The 8676-nt window shown below is 43.4% G+C and overlaps 1 pseudogene; it reads left to right on the forward strand.

Annotated features, from left to right (window-relative positions):
* The first annotated feature begins 462 nt into the window (after positions 1–462).
* LOC144248459 (syncytin-A-like) lies at positions 463–7778 on the forward strand (annotated as a pseudogene).
* The last annotated feature ends 898 nt before the right edge of the window (positions 7779–8676 follow it).

Genomic DNA, 8676 nt, shown 5'->3' on the forward strand with positions numbered 1-8676 from the left:
TAAGCTTCCTTTACTCTGATAAGCTTCCTGATAATATGTAAAGAATGCATACTCAGCAGATGGACTGTGGTCAGTTGAATAGGCCATATATCATGAAGGGAGGAAAAGATGGGGCCCAGAGCACAGAAAAACTACCACGCATGCTCGAAATAAAAGTTCAACTAGCGGACAGAGTGATGAAGACTATGGACGACCACCAGAGGACCCCTAACGACCACCGAAGACCACCCAAAAATGCAACTACGCTTGCGCATCCTTATCTCGGAATAATCATGAATATGTAAATAATTGTCAAGACTTGTAATGAATATGTATGTTTTAGTAAGATAAATCACAGCTTTCTTAACTGCACGATGCACATGTTAGGAGGAGAGATCCCCCCTGTGCCCAGCGCTGCAATAAAGAATACCTGCTGCCCGGATTGCTTCCGTCTTTGATTCAATTTGGCGAGCCAGCCAGGAGGACTCTCTGCTCGGCCGCGGGACCCGCTGGGAACAGGACTCCCTAGGATACCCCCGGGATCTTCCCGGAGGGGCTCCTCGCCTCATTCGGATCACCGCGGGAGCAGACAAGAACTCCGTTCGCCCCGGCGGCACAGGTATCCTTTATTTTTATTTGTTTGGGACCGGTCATTTGGTTAAGCTCCCCGCAGGGGGTAGCGTTTGTTATACGATCGTATTTGGTTTTGGTTAAGCTCCCCGCAGGGGGTAGCGTTTGTTATACGATCGTATTTGGTTTTGAATAAGCTCCCCGCGGAGTTTGTGTTTGTTATACGATCGTATTTAGTTTTGGTCTACTACTTTGGTATATTAAGACATACGCTTCTGAGTTAATGGTTTGGGAACTGTTTAACACGTACTGGGTTTGGTTGCTTATTTTTGGAATTATTCTGATTGTTGTTGGACTTTTGTGTTGCTGTAAAAAGTGTCCTGTTTGGTGCATAGTATAATGGGTGGACGACAGAGCGGAGGAATCGTGAAGAAGAGCCCTTTGGGTTGTATTTTAATGCATTGGAAGGAAATAGGTGGGACTCCTGGAGGGACAGTGAATAAGAAAACATTAATTAAATATTGTAACCAGTAGTGGCCTTTGTATAAGTTGGAAGATGGTGAGAAGTGGCCGTTCAATGGAACTTTGCAGTATAATACTTTGTTGCAGTTAATGTTGTTTTTAAGGAGGGAAGGAAAGTGGGATGAAGTGGGATATGCGGATATGTTTTTCACTTTGCGGAATCACCCTGAATGGCAGAAGGAATGTGGGATAAACGTAGCACCCCAGGATCCTTTGGTGTTAGCTATGGAAAAGGAACAGAGAAAGAATGGGACTAGGTTAAAACGGTGTTGTTCGGCTTGCAGTATAGGGCAAAGGTGTGTAAAACTTAAAGAAACAGAGGAAAGAATGGAAGATTATAGTTCTCCACCCCAACCCCCTTCTCCCCCGGAAACCCCTCCCCCCCTTAGATCCCGACCCTCTACCTCATCAGATGAATCAGATAAAAGTAATCGCATAGAAAAATCCGGTGAGGCTGTCCCTGGAAAAATGAGCTTTTCTCCCATCACAGCTCGAACTCGGAGTAAAATGGGGCTGATAATTCAAGCCCCGTTAAGGCAAGCGATGGGAGCAACAGGACCCACCAGAATTAAGATTCCCTTTTCTATGAATGACTTGGATGTTTGGCGAGAAGTAGTAAAGGGATACCGGGATGATCCGGAAGGGGTGGCAAAACGATTTGAATTAATAGTTAAAAATCAGGATCCAGATTGGAAAGATATAGATTTGATGTTGGATGCCTTAACTGAAACAGAAAAACAATTAATAATTAAAAGTGCTCGTACACAAGTACAAATTCAAATCACGGCAGGAACCCTTCAGGGTACGGTCGAAACCCACGTCCCTAGAGATGACCCTAATTGGGACCCAAATGACGACCAAGATTACAGGCTACTTAAAAGATACCAAGAATGGATTAAAATTGGTATCGGGACGGCCGTACCGAAGGCAGTAAATTGGTCAAATTTATATGAAATCAAGCAAAACTCGGCAGAAACTCCTACGGAGTTTCTTGACAAATTACGGACTGCTATGAGAAAATATACCACCCTAGATCCCGCTTCTGATACAGGCAGACAACAGCTAGTTTCCTTATTTTTGGGGCAGTCATCAGAAGACATAAGGAGAAAACTCCAAAAGCTGAAAGAACCTGATATTAGGGATTTAGAAAAGCTGCTAGAAGAAGCCTGGAAGATATATAGAAACCGAGAGGAGCAGGGCAAGTATAAAATGGGACAGGTAATTGCGGAAGCCACGGTGGCTGCATTGGAAAAGCAGAAAAGTGGAACTCAAAATAATAAAGAAAGGAGGCAGCGCCCAACCTTACAGTCAAATCAGTGTGCATACTGTAAGGAGATAGGGCACTGGAAGGGGGAATGTCCTAAGTTGGCAAGAAAGCCCCCTTTATTAGCCCAGATGGGCTCAGACCAGTGAAGGGGACCGGGGGAAACCACCCTAGCGGATCCCCTGGTTAAAATTGAGCTAGGGAAAGAGAAAAAAAAAATAGATTTCCTTGTTGATACCGGGGCTTCCTATTCGGTACTGAACCAACAATTAATGCCGAAAGACAAAGATTTTATCACTGTAATTGGAGCTACAGGACAAAGGGAAAAAGCTTATTTCCTTAAACCACTTAATTATCGGCTTGGAAAACAAATTGGAATTCACAGGTTTCTATATTTACCAAATTCCCCAAAGCCCTTGCTAGGGCGAGATTTGCTAGAACAACTTGAGGCAAAAATTGTTTTTCAGAAAGGGAAAATTGAATTTCAAATTCAAGAAGAACAATTAGTGGAAGTTTTGAGTCTAGCCTTAATACAAACTCAAAGCCATTCTGAAATACCTAGAGAGGTTCTGGACCCGGTATATCCAGGGGTTTGGGCTAGTGAAGTTCCGGGGAAAGCCAAAAATGCAAGCCCTGTCGTAATCAAGTTGAAACCAGGGGTAAAGCCGGTAAGAATTAAACAATATCCCTTAAGGCTAGAAGACAGGGAAGGAATCAAAAATATTATTAATCGATTTCTGCAATACAATTTACTAATGGAATGTGAATCAGAATACAACACTCCTATTTTACCCGTTAAAAAGGCAGATGGAAAAAGTTATAGATTAGTACAAGACCTAAGGGCAATTAATAAAATAGTTGAAGACATCCACCCGGTTGTAGCCAACCCATATACACTATTAACTAAATTGAGAGATACCTTACATTGGTTTACTGTACTGGATCTCAAAGATGCCTTCTTCTGTTTGCCGCTGGCCTCAGAAAGTCAGAAGCTATTTGCTTTTGAATGGGAAAATCCGGATTCAGGAAGAAAAACACAATTAACTTGGGCAGTATTACCACAAGGATTTAAAAACAGCCCTACGATTTTTGGAAATCAGTTAGCTAAAGATTTGGAAAATTGGACTCCCCCAGATAGTAAAGGAGTCCTCGTGCAATATGTTGATGATCTTTTAATAGCCACTGAAGACAGGGAAGAGTGTCTCTCATGGACTGTAGAACTTCTCAATTTCCTAGGAATGAATGGATACAGAGTATCCCAACAAAAGGCTCAAATAGTGCAACAGCGAGTAACTTATTTAGGATTAGAAATTTCCAGAGGACAAAGAGAATTAGGAACTGAGCGAAAAGAGGCAATTTGTCGCACCCCGGAGCCTCAAACAGCCAAGGAATTGCGGACATTCTTGGGAATGGCAGGTTGGTGCCGCTTATGGATATACAACTATGGTGTAATAGTTAAACCTCTATATGAACTGCTAAAGAAAACCCGACTTAAAATAGAATGGACGGCAAAGGCTCGAGCCGCCTTCAAGAAACTTAAAAAGGAACTGATGAAGGCTCCGGCCCTCGGCTTACCAGATGTCTCTAAACCCTTTTTATTATTCTCACATGAAAGACAGGGGATGGCACTTGGAGTATTAGCCCAAGAACTTGGCCCTTACAAGCGGGCAGTGGCGTACTTCTCCAAGCAGCTAGACGAGGTAAGCAAAGGATGGCCAGGATGCCTACGTGCAGTGGCGGCGGTTGTAATAAACATTCAAGAAGCACGCAAATTCACATTAGGGCAGAAGATAACGGTAATGGTTTCCCATACTGTCTCAGCTGTGTTAGAACAAAAAGGGAACCATTGGCTCTCCCCACAGAGATTTCTGAAATACCAAGCCATCATGGTAGAACAAGATGATATAGAAATAATTGTTACTAACATTATAAATCCAGCTTCTTTTCTCAGCGGTGCCCAAGGAGAACCACTGTCCCACGACTGCATAGAGACCATCGAAGCCACCTATTCGAGCCGTCCAGATCTCCAGGACACCCCTCTGGAAGACGCTGAAGACTCCTGGTACACAGATGGAAGCAGCTTCGTGAAACTGGGACAGCGGAGAGCGGGATATGCGATAACCACTACTCAAAAGGTAATCGAAGCCAACCCTCTTCCTGCAGGAACCTCGGCCCAGAAAGCAGAAATAGTGGCCCTTATAAGGGCACTAGAACTTGCAAAAGAAAAGAAGATAAATATTTGGACTGATTCAAAATATGCTTTCGGGGTGGTGCATGCGCATGGAGCAATTTGGAAAGAACGAGGACTGTTGAACACCCAGAAGAAACAGATCAAACATGCAGAAGAAATATTGAAATTATTGGAAGTGATTCAACTACCGGAAAAAGTAGCTATAATGCATTGCCGAGGACACCAAAAAGGTAACTCTGACCAAGAAATAGGAAATCGATTGGCTGATAGTGAGGCCAAGCGAGTGGCAGAGGAAGTTAAGGTATGTGCTTTGATACCAGACAGTAAACCAATTGATTTAGAACAGTCACCTAGATACTCAAAAGAAGACTTGAAATTGGCTAATGATCTAGGAGGTGAGCCCGGAACAAAGGGCTGGATACAGTTGAAAGAAGGTCACATATTAGTTCCTTCTAATATTTTGTGGCCCTTAATACAAGCAGAACATAGAAAAACCCACTGGGGAGCAGATGCATTATACAAAGAAGTGACCAAAAGAATAGTAGGGCGAAATTTGTATACCACAGTAAAACAGGTAACGCAGCAATGTGAAATATGTCAACGAAATAATCCAGACACAACTAGCAAAATAAAATTGGGGATGATAGGTAAAGGAAACTGCCCTGGGCAACAATGGCAAATTGATTTTTCTGAGCTCCCCAGAAAAGGGGGGTATAGATATCTTTTAGTCCTGACAGACACTTTCACAGGATGGCCAGAAGCATATCCCTGCAGGACTAACAAAGCGCGAGAAGTGACTAAAGCACTATTAAATGAAATAATTCCTCGTTTCGGAGTTCCATCGACAATATCCTCCGATCGAGGACCACATTTTAATGCTAAAATTGTTCAACAAGTGGGAAAAGCATTAAGAATAGACTGGCAGTTACATACCCCGTACAGACCTCAAGCAAGTGGCCAAGTTGAAAAGATGAATCATATGCTCAAGCAACAGATAGCAAAGATTAGTCAGGAGACAAATTTAACTTGGCCCCAAGCTTTACCATTGGCATTATTGAGAATAAGAGTTAAACCTCGGACAAAGGAAAATTTAAGCCCTTTTGAGATATTATATGGGCGACCCTATCAACTTCAATTTAAGGGTGAAGAATTGGCACAAATTGGGGAAGGATATTTACTGGAATACATGAAAGCATTGCAGAAACAATTATCAGAAATACATAAAAATGTTTTGGGTACTAGAGTAAGGAGATTAGATCACCCCCTCCATGCCTTTGAACCTGGTGATTATGTATATGTTAAGAATTTTTCAGGACAACCCTTGGAAGAAAAGTGGAAAGGTCCATATCAAGTGCTGCTGACAACATTCACTGCGGTGAAGATTAAAGAACACCCAGCTTGGATTCACTACTCGAAAATAAAGAAGGCCCCTACGAAACCATGGACTGCTACTCCCGTAGGACCTACCAGATTGCGATTCTCCAGATTATCTTGACCTATGGGGGAGCCTGGGCACGGTGAGATTTGAATCTTCATCTTTCGCTGACGGAAGGTATATCTCGAACTCTAAATAGAACTAATTGTTGGATATGTACACATATGCCTGAATACAGTGGAAAACAGATCTTGTTAATAGGCATCCCCATACCTGGTAATAATCCGTGGACGAGATATTGGGAGAATACCACCTGGATAAATTATACATATAGAGCTCAGCCATTAAAAATTCATAACCCTCCAATTAAAAAATCTTACTATAAATGTGTGCAGAGGTGTAACCCACCTAAAGGATTAGATAAAGTTGAGAGTTGTAATAACGTCCAATATGTAGGAAATCAAACGAGTTGTAATAAAATAAAATATATCGGGTCCCCCACCTCTATTAATAGTACCCTCTGGCCAGTTCCAGAAGGAAAAGGATGGTATTGGCTGTGCAATGATACTGCATGGAAAGTATTACCTGAAAATTGGGTAAGAACATGCACCCTGGGAGCCGTAGTCCCAAACATAACTATACATAATCGTTTATCCGAAGGTTGGCTTCAAACACATATTCGAAGAATTAGACGGGAAGTAGAAAATCCCCTAATAAAAAGGCAGAATGCATTTCATTCCTTTGCTAGATGGTTTCTCCCTTGGCTAGGGGTAAGTGAATTAGAAAAAGCTATAATAAACATTTCAGCAGTAGTAGAAGACATTGAAAATAAAACAATAGATGCAATTCAAGCACAGCAGATTGAGATAAATAGCCTTGCACAAGTAGTACAGCAAAATAGAATGGCTTTAGATTTATTATTGGCTTCACGAGGGGGGGTTTGTACCATTATAAATACAAGTTGCTGTGTATATGTAGATCAGAATAATCGAATTGCTACAGATTTAAGTGAAATCTGGAAACAGACTAAGATACTCCATGAAGTAACCAAGGATGACACCTCGTGGGGATTTGAAGAATTGTGGAAAGTCCTAACATCCTGGTTACCTAATTTGAATTGGTTAAAACAACTTTTTATTTCCATAATACTTGTAATATTGTTAATTATTATAGTCTGGATTTTAATTAAGTGTGTCTTACTTTGTAACAAAGAAGCAACTAATGTTGAAAGATATAGATATGGAAGCGTAATATGATTGCAAAAGAATTTGCAATGGTTATAGAAAAGGGGGGACTTGATACAGGGACCTGACCTGTTCAGAACTACTTAAGGGTTAAATGACTAGAAAAGAATTAAGTGAAAAAAACGTTATGTGCTATGTATATGCACCAGTATCCTGTTATTCTAGACATTAGCAAACAGATGTAGAAACTTTGTCCTTGGCTATGTACTTTACTCTGATAAGCTTCCTTTACTCTGATAAGCTTCCTGATAATATGTAAAGAATGCATACTCAGCAGATGGACTGTGGTCAGTTGAATAGGCCATATATCATGAAGGGAGGAAAAGATGGGGCCCAGAGCACAGAAAAACTACCACGCATGCTCGAAATAAAAGTTCAACTAGCGGACAGAGTGATGAAGACTATGGACGACCACCAGAGGACCCCTAACGACCACCGAAGACCACCCAAAAATGCAACTACGCTTGCGCATCCTTATCTCGGAATAATCATGAATATGTAAATAATTGTCAAGACTTGTAATGAATATGTATGTTTTAGTAAGATAAATCACAGCTTTCTTAACTGCACGATGCACATGTTAGGAGGAGAGATCCCCCATGTGCCCAGCGCTGCAATAAAGAATACCTGCTGCCCGGATTGCTTCCGTCTTTGATTCATCCTGGAGGGATCTGGGGAGAGGCTGGGGGGTCCAGAGTTGGGTTTGGGGCGGGGTCTGGAGGGTCCTGGAAGGGTCCTGGGTGGGGTCTTAGGAAGGGTCTCAGGGGGTCTCAGGGGGCATCCTGGGCTGGGTGCAATTGGGGTCTGGGGGCTCTCAGGGGGTCCTGGGCCAACTTTGGGGGGGGGCTCTGGGGAAGATTTGGGGTTCCTGGAGGGGGTCCTATGGAGATCTGGGGGTCCCAGGCAGTCCCAGGCTCACCCTGAATGGGGTATGGGGGATTCGGGGGACGGGGGCACAACAGCGGTGATTTTTAGGGGATTTTGGGGCTTTTTAGTGGAATTTTGGGGGCCTTCATGTAGTAAACAGGGCTCGTGCCTTTATTAATGTTCAGCTCTTTATTCAAAAGATCAGCAGAGCAAGGGAGCTCAATACAGAGCTCACCCCCGCTGTTGTAGCTTTTTCCCAGTAGCCAAAGGGCGAGAAGGCTGCAGAGTCTGTCCCTGGAGTCTCCGTGGCACACTGGTAGCCGGAGGTGAAGAGGTGTGCAGTCTGTGTCTGAAGTCCTGGTAGCCGAAGGGTGAGGGCATGTGCAGAGCCTGCTGCCAAAGTGCAGCAGCAGCTGTCCCCTGTCCTTCCCTCCTGGGAACACCAGGAAGAGTTGTTCCTTTGTTCCTGCTTCCCACAGCCCAGTCCAGTCTGGTCCCCTGCAGGCTATGGTGACAGGTCAGACACAGACCAGGGATGTGGTTCCCTTTTCCCCAAGCAGCGCACCCATCCAGCCCCCTCCACTGTGCCCAGCCTTCCACTTAGGGGTGTTTTCATCCCCAAAACCCCCTCCCGTGATTCCACTGGTCTCTCTATTTTGCATCC

The sequence above is a fragment of the Lonchura striata genome, chromosome 37, assembly GCF_050655825.1.
Source record: "Lonchura striata isolate lonStrDom1 chromosome 37, ASM5065582v1, whole genome shotgun sequence".
Taxonomy (NCBI): domain Eukaryota; kingdom Metazoa; phylum Chordata; class Aves; order Passeriformes; family Estrildidae; genus Lonchura; species Lonchura striata.